Source organism: Lichenostomus cassidix, chromosome W (assembly GCF_008360975.1).
Source record: "Lichenostomus cassidix isolate B80296 chromosome W, HeHo_3.0, whole genome shotgun sequence".
NCBI lineage: Eukaryota > Metazoa > Chordata > Aves > Passeriformes > Meliphagidae > Lichenostomus > Lichenostomus cassidix.
Genome location: NC_139510.1, coordinates 6183189 through 6195272, shown reverse-complemented (window position 1 = coordinate 6195272; position 12084 = coordinate 6183189).

The window sequence follows — 12084 nt, the reverse complement described above, 5'->3', positions numbered from 1 at the left end:
GGTAAACTTTTTTAATTGATACAGGAGCAACTTATTCAGTACTGAATACGTACAGAACCCATAAGTGTTATGGGTATGACAGGGAGGAAAGAGAACAAGCCTTTTTTACAACCATTACTATTTAAATTAAGAAAACAGTGGAGGACACACCAATTTGTATATGCCTGAATGCCCAATCCCCTTGTTAGGGAGAGATTTATTAGGAAAATTGGATGCTCAAATAACTTTCTGGGATGGGGAAATACAAATTCAAATACCAGAATCAAAATCCGTCAAGGCAAAGATATTTATGTTACAGGAATTAAATGAGGTGGAAGAAATGCCAGAGGACGTAGAGAACGCTGTAACCCCACTGGCATGGGCAACTGAGCTGCCTGGATGATCAAAGGTGGCCAAACCAGTGAGGATTACTCTCAAACCTGAAGCCAGACCGGTAAAGCAAAAACAATATCCTTTTAAGTGGGAGGCAAGGAAAAAGTTGGAGAAGCTTATAGAAAATTTTTTAGAATACGGGTTATTGAAAGAGTGTGAATCAGAATATAACACCCCTATATTACCAGTTAAAAAGCAAAATGGGGAATATAAATTAGTACAATGTGGCAACACAGATCCTTTCCCATGGGAACTTTTCTTCTTCTATGTTTTTATAAATAAAGTTTTTATGTTATTGAAACGGCCTTTTGGATACAGGTGGTTCATGCCTAGACCAATCAGTCCCTGGGGAAAGATTAAATTGGTCCAATCCGAACGGCCCTCTGATGTCTATATAAAGTGTTAAATAAATAATAAAATCAGATCTTTTCATGCACACGAAAGGTCTCAACTCTTCACTCTGCTAGCAGACCAACAGCGACAGTACAAGATTTAAGGGCCATTAATAAAAAGTACCTGATATTCATCTAATAGTAGCTAATCCATACATACTCTTGACAGCACTGAAAGGGGAATACAAATGGTTCAGAGTGCTCAACCTTAAGGATGTCTTTTTCTGTAATACCGCTTGACTCAGATGTTAATGGTTTTGGGGAAATTATTATCATATGTATGTTTATTCTAGGAAAATCAATGAATACGTATGTAAAATACAGTATAAAAACAGAAACTTTCCTGTACTCAGCATGCGTGACTTTAGGAGGAGCTATCCCCTCATGCACCCAGCTGAATAAGGAATGTCCACTTGTTAATGCTTCATTGGTGTTAAGGAGTTTTTTTTATTTTACCAAAATTTTGGCAACACTCTCATGACTGCCATCCTGAACATTGCTACATTAACTGTCACCCTTCAGGCAGCTGCTCACCCCTCGATGGCAGTACTAGATGTAAAAGATATGCTCTTTATGGTGTTGCTACAGGAGGAAGATAAGGAAAGATTTGCTTTTACCTATGATAGGATGCAATTTACTTTTAACAGACTTCCTCATGGCTATAAACATTCACCCACTATAGCTCATGCAGCTCTAGCTGAATTGTTGGACAAGCTGCTGCTGCCATTTGGCAAGCACTGTACAAAACAAAAGACAACAGTGGAGCTAAACATCATATTAGCTCTGGGTGGATATACCCTAGGCACTCACTGGAAAGGGTATCCAGTCCAGAGTCTCCCTGATGAGACTTGCGTTATTTTTATTTCCCTTTCTAGGAACACTACCGGTGACACTATCAAAACGCCTTCCTTGAAGATGGTCAAACATGAAGAATACTTATCCTTGCCACAAGACTAATAATAATCTCCAATATGAATCAGATCCAGTTTATACATCGACAAGTCCAATGCATGGGGTGGAAGCTCATGTTGGAGGTTTGGGAATTTTTCCCCATTCTCTTGCTAGGGAACAATAACGATCGGGTAATTAAGAGAGACAAAAGATGTAGCCAGGGTGGGGAGAGGGGAGGAGAGCACCTTGCTGCTGGTAGCTTCACTTCAGCGCTGGGCATCGGAGGGGACAGCCAAGCTCCTGCTTTGCTGCGAGAGGGTTCTCTGTGACCGCCAGAGCCCAGCATCTGCATTTCTTCCTTACTGGGTGAGCTTTTGTGTAAGAGCAGCCGTTTGAACTGGGACCTTATTAACACCAAATTTGACTGGGGAGGACCTTTACCATCCACTCGGGTGCCTCAGGGGAAACCCAGGACCCTTCCCCCTACGGAAGAGTCTGGCTATGGCTCCCTAGCCCTGTGGCTTTCCTGCCACTGACTCGGGTTGTTTTCTGCTACATTGTGGCCCCGCACCTCCCGCCTGCGGGGACACACCGCAGCTCCTGCCACAGCTGCAGAGTTTCTACCACCTCTTGCTTGCTGTGCCGGGTGAGTCAGACCTGCTGTTCCAGCCTGATGCTCTGACGTTTCCTGCTGCAGTCTGCTCCACCATCCAGCTCGTCCGCCATTACTGGCTGAGGGAGGCTCACCAGACCTCGCGCCACAGCGCCCCCTGCAGCTGCGCGGGAGTCATCGCACCTGCCCTGCCCGGCCGGGAGCTCAACAGCTCACCTGCTGGCTGTGACCATAACTGCACCAAAGGGAAGGGTGTGTGGCAGCTCAGAGCAGGCTGCCACTGGGTTTCTGGTTTTGTTTGTTGTTGCTACTGTTGTTGTTGCTTGTTTGCCTCATTATAGATACTAGTAAAGACCTGTTATTCCTTTTCCCATATCTTTGCCTGAAAGCCCTTGATTTCAAAGTTATAATAATTTGGAGGGAAGGGGGGTCATATTCTCTATTCTAAGGGAGGTTCCCATCTTCCTTAACAGACACCTGTCTTTCAAACAAAGACAGCTCACAATTATTTTATTTGTACTAATTAATATGGTAACTGCAGTAATTTCTAAATCATATGTTTAAGATTGTTGGAAATACAGGAATATTGGGGAATACAAAAAAAAAATCAACAAAAACAAGCATTAGTCAACAATACAGTTAGTGGCTAAAATCTGAAAAGGTGGAAGGGAACTGTCACTTTTTTATCTCACAATGCAGAACCATCTTTATTAGACTACACAAACAGGAACACCCTTTTAACTATTAAAATGGCGAATCAGATAGGAAAAAAAGAACAATCTGCCCACAATGCATCCAACTATCTCTGAGACCCCTGATAAGACTGTTGAAACCTTATCCCCAATAGATTTCTGAAGTTGGACCCCATGCTATTAAATACACAGAGTAGCAACAAGTGCTGTTTAATCTATCATGGTCCCTCAAAGTGGAACTATCAATGCAGGTTAATATCTCTGCAATTAAACCCACCCGCTCACCATTCCTAAATGCATCCTGTACAGGGTGGTTGGCATGGTTGCATGGGCAAACCCTCACCTCTCCAAAACGAGCAAGGAGAGATGTGATTGGCATCCTGGGAAGAGGATTAGCTGTATTAAACAGCATAGATGGTGAAGTTTTGGCAAACAAATTAAGCTTGGAAACAAGTGATTTGTATAAATTGGAACATCTGTTAGGATCTTTGCTGGCACTAGAAACTAGTCAATGGCTGTTAGCTGATATATTGCCTAAATGGGAAAGAATGAATGAGAAAAATCACCAACTAGTTGTAGACACCATCGCCCAGAAGAATGTTTCTCTAGCTCTTACCTGTATGCAAGTGTAGCAGCGTGGGATTTTAGGATTCCATGTGCTCCTTTGTCCCTCTGCTTTGTATACCATTGGTTCATTTGAAGTATGCTCTGCTGTACCCCGAAATCTATTGGTGGGTTCCCTATGCCTGTCTTCCCTTCAGACTCCCCGGGACTGGCTCTGGGGGAGACAGTCCCTCCCCTTCGTTTCCCTTTATAAGGCGATGTCCAGATCACCTCAGGGTCTTTGCATCTCTGGGCTGGCACCCCTTATCCCGTCCCTGCCTTTCCTCCCCCCTTCTCCTCCCCTGCAACCCCCTTTTCCCCGTTACCCCAAATAAACCAATCTGCCAGAACAGAGATGAAGTCCAGTTCTTTCCTAGTCTCACTAATTTCCTGCTTGAATTGACGTAGTTGGAAGACTGCCGCCATGCCGCAGAACCTCGGGGGCCGCCCGCCCCGGATCCGGTGGGATTTACATGAACCAGAGACCCGGTCCGGGGGGGAGCCGGCCTGTGCCACCCTCCCGGACCGTGTTACTACATGCAAGCTCACTTATGGGTGTAATCAACTAGAGCAGCAATTATAAAGGAAGGCAATGAGGGCACATTACCCACTAAGATTCAAAAGTTAATTTGGGAAAATGCAACTCAATTTGAAAAGGATTACCAGTCTTAGTGGTATCTAATCAACTTCACTTATGACCCTACCAAAAGTAAAGCCATAGGTTTTGTTTTTATAAATACAGAATGCTTTGATATATACTATATACCCAATCCTTGCACTAGGATTAAATCACCATGGAACTATAACTGTTAGGACAGAGAGTATGGGACCAACAAAATGGGAACAAACGTCACACTGATGATGTTGACATGTGCTGTACAGAAACAACAAGGATTTATTTGTGAAAGCAACACCATTAAGGCCCAAGACATTTGTCTTGACATTGGAACAAATTGTTTGTTATTTTGAAATACATCCTGATGAAGCCCTTAAACTGCACTGGTATATGTTGGAAATGGATGTGTTTGTATGAGAGAATGTGCTGGTTTTGACTGGGACAGAGTTAATTTTCTTCACAGTACCTAGTATGGGGCTATGTTTTGGATTTGTGCTTGAAACAGTATTGATAATAGAGAGATGTTTTCCTTATTGCTGAGCAGGGCTTACACAGAGCCAAGGCCTTTTCTGCTTCTCACACCACCCCCACCAGTGAGTAGGTTGGGGATGCACAAGAAGTTGGGAGGGGACACAGCCAAGACAGTTGATCCTGGTGGACCAAAGGAAAATTCCATACAATATGATGTCATGCTCATCATATAAAGCTGGGGGAAGAAGAAGGAAGGGGGCATATTCGGAGTTATAGTGTTTGTCTTCCCAAGTCACCATTAGGCATGATGGAGTCCTGCTTTCTTGAAGCTGGTTGAACACCTGCCTGTCCATGGGAAGCAGTGAATGAATTCCTTGTTTTGCTTTGATGTGTGTGTGGCTTCTGCTTTACCTATTAAACTATCTTTATTTCAACCCATGAGTTTTCTCCCTTTTACTCTTCAGATTCTCTCCCCCATCCTACCAGGGGAGAGTGAGTGAGTAGCTATGTGATGCTTAGTTGCCAGCTGGGGTTAAAGCAGGACAGAACCCTTTGTTATTTTCTATTCATAGACAACACCACTGTAGATATGCAAATATCTGTATTTTCAATTTTAGTGAAATTATGGGATGTCATTAAGCATTCAGCACCTGTCACTACCAAGCAACTGTTACAATCTAACTATACATTGTATCAACATTTATTACCTACCCCTATTGGAATCAATCTCACATTTGTAAGCAAACTGTGGCAACAGGAAGCCCTGTGTCAATTGTTAAAATGAGTTTTAAAAAAAGGACAAAGAACCCTAATTGCCATCTATCCTGACACAGATGAGATATACCGTGTCCTAGAAAGAGTGAAGAAAGTGGAGAATGTCACTGGTGTGAAACTCTACTTGGATGGTCACCAACAGAAACTGGAGCTTTGAATTTGATGTTACACACAATTGTACTCTTGTTAATCTTTGTAGTTTTGTGTTTACTGTTAACCCTTTTGTCTCAGTTTAGACAAGTTTTGGGAGAAAACACTCTGGAATGAGTGTTTCCTCTAAGAAAAGGGGTTTTAGCAATCCCTTCCCTCTGATATGAAATGAATATTGGGTCAGTGAAAGTGAAAAAAAAAAACCCAAAACAAAAAACCCCCGAAAACCCAACTGTTTATTTGACAAAGTGCCCGCATGACATGGGAAAAAAAATTAATAACTGTTAGATATTGAACCTTCAGAACCTTACCCACACACATGCACTCACCCACAGCAGAACAAACAAACCCCAAAATGCCAGGGGAAGGAAAAAAAAACCCTTTGCCATGTGGAGAGAAGGGACAAGATGGTGGACGGCCTTTGTCTCGGGTGGGGGGAGGAAAAGAAGTCCAGGCAGCAGCTCAGGAAAACAGATGGGGGTTTGGTCACCTCCTCACTGCAGACAAACCTGGTGGATTTAGAGTTCTTTCTTTCGCTGGCTCAGCTTTTCCCGAGGTCTGGGCTGAGATGGGGTGTCCCCGCAGCTTCCCTGCCCGTCCGCGCTGGCCGGCTCCTGCCGATGGTATGATCTTGGACAAAAGCTAAACCGAACAGTTCCAGAAGAAACCACAGAAGCCGCCAGAGGATTGCTATTGCAGTCCAGGGAAAAACTTCTTGCCTCAGCTAACAAGAACCAAGCTAGCTAAAGGCAACAAGGTAACACGCCTCTGTGCCACCAGCTGAGCACACCAAGAGTGAGGGCTTGAAGAAAGCCCACACCACGGTCCCCCGGCTCCCACCCCACCCCCAGACCCAGCTTAAAGCGACAGGACCCATTTCTGGGCATAAAGCAGATGATCAGGAATAGAGTGTCATCATAAAATCACCCCAAGACGTCTTTGTTTATATATCAAATTACAGTGCTTATCTCAATGTATATTACCTATGAGTATACATGTTGATATTAAAGAATCAGAAAATCTGAGATTTTAACTTATTTACCAGCCTATCAAAAAGGTGATGTCTTTATCACCCTTTATTTATGGCACAGAGGCAAGAAATTACCATACCACCACTCTGGGAAGTAAAATGGATTGACTGTAGTCACAGGGTGGAGAATATGATGGGTACATTCTACCTGTTTGAACTAACTGAACTTTGGTCCAGGCAGGTGCTCAACAAGTACAAGTACGCCTATCCAAAGTTAATTTTACTGTGTGAGGCTATCAGTAAGAACACAACACCAAAACCACAAAACTGGTTTAGCTGGAAACTGGGCTGACAAGTGCCTGAAACTGCATGAACACAGCACAAAATCTATGAGTCAACCACTTGATGCTATCAATATGTGCAGCTGTCAGGGTCCGTTGAGCTCTCCCTCCATAGCAGCTGGCTGCGTAACAGTGATCTCCCCTCAAGCAGAGATGCCTCTCAAGGTTACCCCTCAAGGCTGAGAGATCCCTTACCTGACATCAGGCATCAATGGGTTGCAAAGTGACAGTTTTTGCATGCATGTAACATTTAGATTACACAATGGTCTTTGTATCCCATACTAACTTTAAGTGTAGTAGATCATAGAGCATTGACTGCTAATCCATCTGTACTCATTAAATATCTTACATACCTACATTTACTGATTAGAACTCAATAAATTAACTACTAGATCAGATCTGAGTGATCTAATCTAGTCTTGTGACACCTTTCCACAGCAAAGGTATGTGAACAATACAAGTTGTATACCAGTGCTGGGTATCAGAGATCTGGGATAAAGACCTGGAGGGAAGAGAAGCCCAAGAAAGCTGGTTAATATTCAAGGATCACCTCCTCCAAACTCAGGAGTGATGCATCCCAAGAAAGACCAAGTCAGACAAAAATGCCAGGAGGCCTGCGTGGTTGAACAAGGAGCTCTTGGACAAACTCAAACATGAAAAGGAAGCCTAGAGAGGGTGTAAGCAAGGACAGGTAGCCTGGGAGAAATTCAGAGGGATTGTCTGAACAGCCAGGGATCAGGTTAGGAAAGCAAAAGCACTGATAGAATGAAATCTGTCCAGGGACATGAAGGGCAACAAGAAAAGCTTCTGTAGGTGTGGAAAGCTGGCTTCTAGAGAAGGGACACGCAGATGTAGATAGATTGCTTCTTAACAAGCTGCTTCTTAACAATAGCCATATTCAGCCAACTATTAATTAGATACCTTCGTCCAATCAGCGATCTAAGGTCACCACGACTTTCTGCAACATAGGAGTCGTGGGGGCCGTCTAGAATGCGTTAATTGGTAACAAATATGTAGAAATCAGGCACTATAGGTAAACATAGATACATGTTAAGGCAAGTAGCCAAACTTAGGGCGTGGAAGTATATAACCAATAGTATTGTATTGAAGTTGTAAGGGTCCGGCGGGGTCCGGCCGCCTGGCCCCAATGAGCTCCGGGGCTTCGGGAGACCTCGGAGGCCTCACCTGGGCCCAAGCTCTCAGCCCTCCCGGCTGTTCAGCTCTGTCCCAGAGGCGGCTGCGGTCAGCCTCAGTGTTCCCAGGCTTGCTCCTTGGAGCGGCAGGGACCACGCGGCGGAGGCGGGTGCCTGCCGGGCAGGAACGCCGTGGAGTCGCTGGTCGCTTCCCGTGATAAAGAAAGTGCGACGAGCTGAGAGTCAGCAGTGTGCAGTTTATTCAAGGAGAAGCGGCGCGGGGGAGGCACACTGGGGGCTCTCGGGTGGGGCGGTCCACGCAGCTACCGGGCGCAGAACCCGGCGGGGCTGGGGTCGCGGCCACACCACGCCGAGAGAACAAAGGGAGGGGGTTTTTAGGGGGAAATACGGGGTTTCCCGGGGAGGAACAACAGGGGCGGAGCCAACGGGGCTCCGGGACAACATGAGGGACAAGCGGGGGAGCAAATGAAATATAAGTAGGGAGGGGATTACAAGCAACTCATGGGGGAAGCCCGGCAACAGAACATTCTAGTGAGGGCAAGCAGCGGGGGCGGTGATAGGGGCGGGGAAGCAAACTTTAAACCAATAAGCTTAGGAAAAACTTTCCAGGGGAGGGAGAGAGCGGTTTACGGCCCGGCCTCCTCCGAGTCCCAGGCGATGGCATCCTCGGCAGCGTCCCCGTGGATTACGCCGACCGCCGGCCTCGGGGACTCGGGATCTGCAGCATCGGGCCGCCGCACCCCCACACCGTATGATTACAGAATATGCATGAGTTAGTTAACTACACTATAAAATTCTATGCTGTAAATGAATAAACTGAAGCTTGTGGTAAATTCATATTGGATTGTCAAGCCTCCGTGTCTCGGCAAATGGTGACCCCCGACGTGATACGAACAAGGGTCCTGCTCCCCATCTGGCTGGACCTTTGGGGAACAGCGTGGCTACGGCCGAGAATCCAGGCACCTGGCTCCGAACACCCCCGGAGGGTCAAAGCAGTGGGGCGCACTGATCAGACGACTGTACAGACAGGATCTGGACACTGCCGGACTTGCGAGGTGAATTTCGCACGCACCAGAGAGGAGAAGCAGCCGATAACCTCGAGGGGTCAAAGTAAGTGCGCAATTCCCTAAATCGGGATAGAGGCAAGCTGCTCTAGAGATATCATTATGCTTTTTAGAAAAGCATGGACTCAGTAAAAGCATTCTGTTACAGTTTGCTTCGCTAATCGTGGTGGGACAAGCCTATGGATTTCTTACAAATCCTTTTACAGTATTCAACCTAAAAGAGTGGTTAAATTATAGAGCTGGTTTACTTCTAGAGCGAGAGCTTGCAAGGGTAGCAGCACAGAAAATTGCAGCCGCAGAGAGCAGAAAAATACCTGAGAGTTGCCGTTCTGTTTTTAACATGCAAACAATTCCGGCAGCCGCGGCGCCCCCCCCCCCCACCAGGGGGGAGGGAGAATCGTAACCCTCTATCGCTCCACCGCCGCACACACAAACCGCGGAAAAAGAACGGCAGCTTCTGCCAGATCAGAGCCACCACCCGCAAAGCCGAAACGCACCGCAGTAGCAGAGAGAGCTCAGAGCAGCCGCGCCGCCCAGGAACAGCCCCGCCGCGCGCCATGCAAACTCTGCAACCCGAGAGCGAAACGGAAGTTACTCCAACCTCGGTTTCCTGTCAACTGAAGCAGAAGGCGGAAGTCGCAGAAGGCACCCCGATGGGCGGTGCCGCTGGCTGTCCACGCCTCTTTCACCACCTCCTGCTCACTGAAACCATCACTAACACCGACACTGGGACTGCCCCGCTGCGAATGATGCAAGCAAACACTAGCTGTGCCATGGAAGATTCTTTTCAAAGCTCCAAAAATCAATTCTTAACTGTATTTTAAAGTACCCTGTTAATTGGTGCAACTAAGTTATGATTTAAACTTGTTTCCAGCTTTTACTAATGAGAAACCATTGTAACAACATAATTGTCCTGATGAACCTTAGTTACTAAAACCTTAAAGAAAAGCTAAAATTCCTTGCTAAAGCAATTTTAAAGGTGTTTATCCTAAGTATATTTTAACAAAGTTAATTTTTGAACTATTTCCTCAAAGCATCATTCATCATTAGGTGCATAATATCTTAGCTTTTAAACCAACTCAGTGTTTTAAACAAATTCAGTAAACCCTTTTTAAAATAAAGTGAATATTAACTAAACAAAATATAAAGCTAGAGCCATTACCCTTAAATCCTTATATCAAAACATCAAATGATTTACAAAAATTATTAAATGCAATTAACTGTGTAAAACTCACCCTAAGCTTTACCCCATGTAAGTTATTTGCAGAAACATCCAAAACTACGTCACAAAGTAACTACCACACTAAATTTAAAGAAATATTTTTATTTATAAGTGTTGTTTGGGGGAGTGTGTCTGTGTGTGTGGGTGTGACAGTGCTGTGACAAACATACTATAAATGTTGTTTGGCTTCTAAAGCATTTTTAAATTTGTGGACCGGGCCTATAAGTAAAACTATACTAAATAATTTAAACTACCTGTTGAGTGCCATTAAAATTAAGCTCAAGTAACACCTTGATAAGCTTACCTAAGACAAAAGCTAAGCAGAGTCAAGAGAATAAAAGCACCACAAATTATATTAAATTTTAAATTTTGTTAAATTCAAACACTATTAAAGTTAAATGAATTTACATTTTATTACAGGTATATTATGTTGTCTGTTATTTGACATTTCATTAAGCTTAAATTCAATTAACACCAAGTTCAACTGTTACTCAATATTTGTTGTTTTAAGTTCCATTAATTTTAGATCCTATTAAGTTTGAATTCAGTTATAGTTAAGCCTCTTAAATGTTGCTTCTGATAGGGTTGTGTGTATGTGTGAATATTGCAGGCCTGCTGAAAGTGTTGTTTGCTTTTGAGTGTTTTAATGTGTAGATGAAACCTGTAACTGCTGAGAGTGTGGTTTTTGATTTTGAGAGTTTTGATGTGTGAATGAAACCTAAGAGCAAAGTTCTACTGAATAGTTAAATTTCCTGTTAAATGTCTTTAGTTAAGTATAAATTCTGTTAAAATTAAGTATTATTAGATGTAAATTTTAATAAGTTTTAAATTCTGTTAAGGTTAAAATTCTGTTAAGTTTTAAATTCTGTTAGAGTTAAGTTGTTAAAGTGATATCAACTTTGAATTCCATTATAGTTAAGTCCTATTTGTTAGTTTTAAATCAAATTTATTAAGATCAAGCTTTATTTTAAGTTTTAAAATTGTTAGTTTATATTGTTGTTCACAAAAGCCTTGCAGTTTCATCTTCCTTGGTTAAGGTCAGATGATAGGGTCCACTGTTTTCAAGTGTTTCACCTCACCTTATATGATTATCTACCAGGGTGGTAACATGATAAAACACTCTCCTTATTGGTATAAATCAAAGCTTGTTTATAAGATGCTCTAAGAAAACCCTCCCAGTTAAGGCCTGGGGCTCTGGCCAAGCCTTAGTCCTGACTGGTTGGGAAGTATGCCACCAAACCCAGGTGTTTCTGCACCAAAAATGTGATCGAGTCACCTTGACTGGCTGATTTGGACTTATGAAAGCTGAGCCCTCTTCCAGGTAAACTTGGAATCCTTGCCCGGGAAAGGTTCTCCAAGCCCTGCCTGTGGAATGAGGTTCCCAGCAATTGCAGTCCCTGGGAGATAGCAGAGTAGTTAAACAATTGAGGATGTATTTTCTTAAATAAGCTTATTGTTTCATTCCATGTATTGTTACACCTTTGTGTCATTTTCATCTTTTTATAGAAAGAAACACATCTTGCCAAAAACAAAAACGGGGGGAGTATAACCCCTCAAGCAATTAGACAATGCAATACTTATGCTAAAATTTTATGTATAGAAAAATGTAATTTCGCTTTTTAGAACAGTTATTGTTACTGTACTGATGATTCTAGATGTGTTGTTAAGGTCATTATGTGAATTCATCAACCTTAGCTTGCCTAATCTCTGTTGTTGTAGCATAGATTCCAGTGCAGCACAAAACAAATTTGTGGGTTGC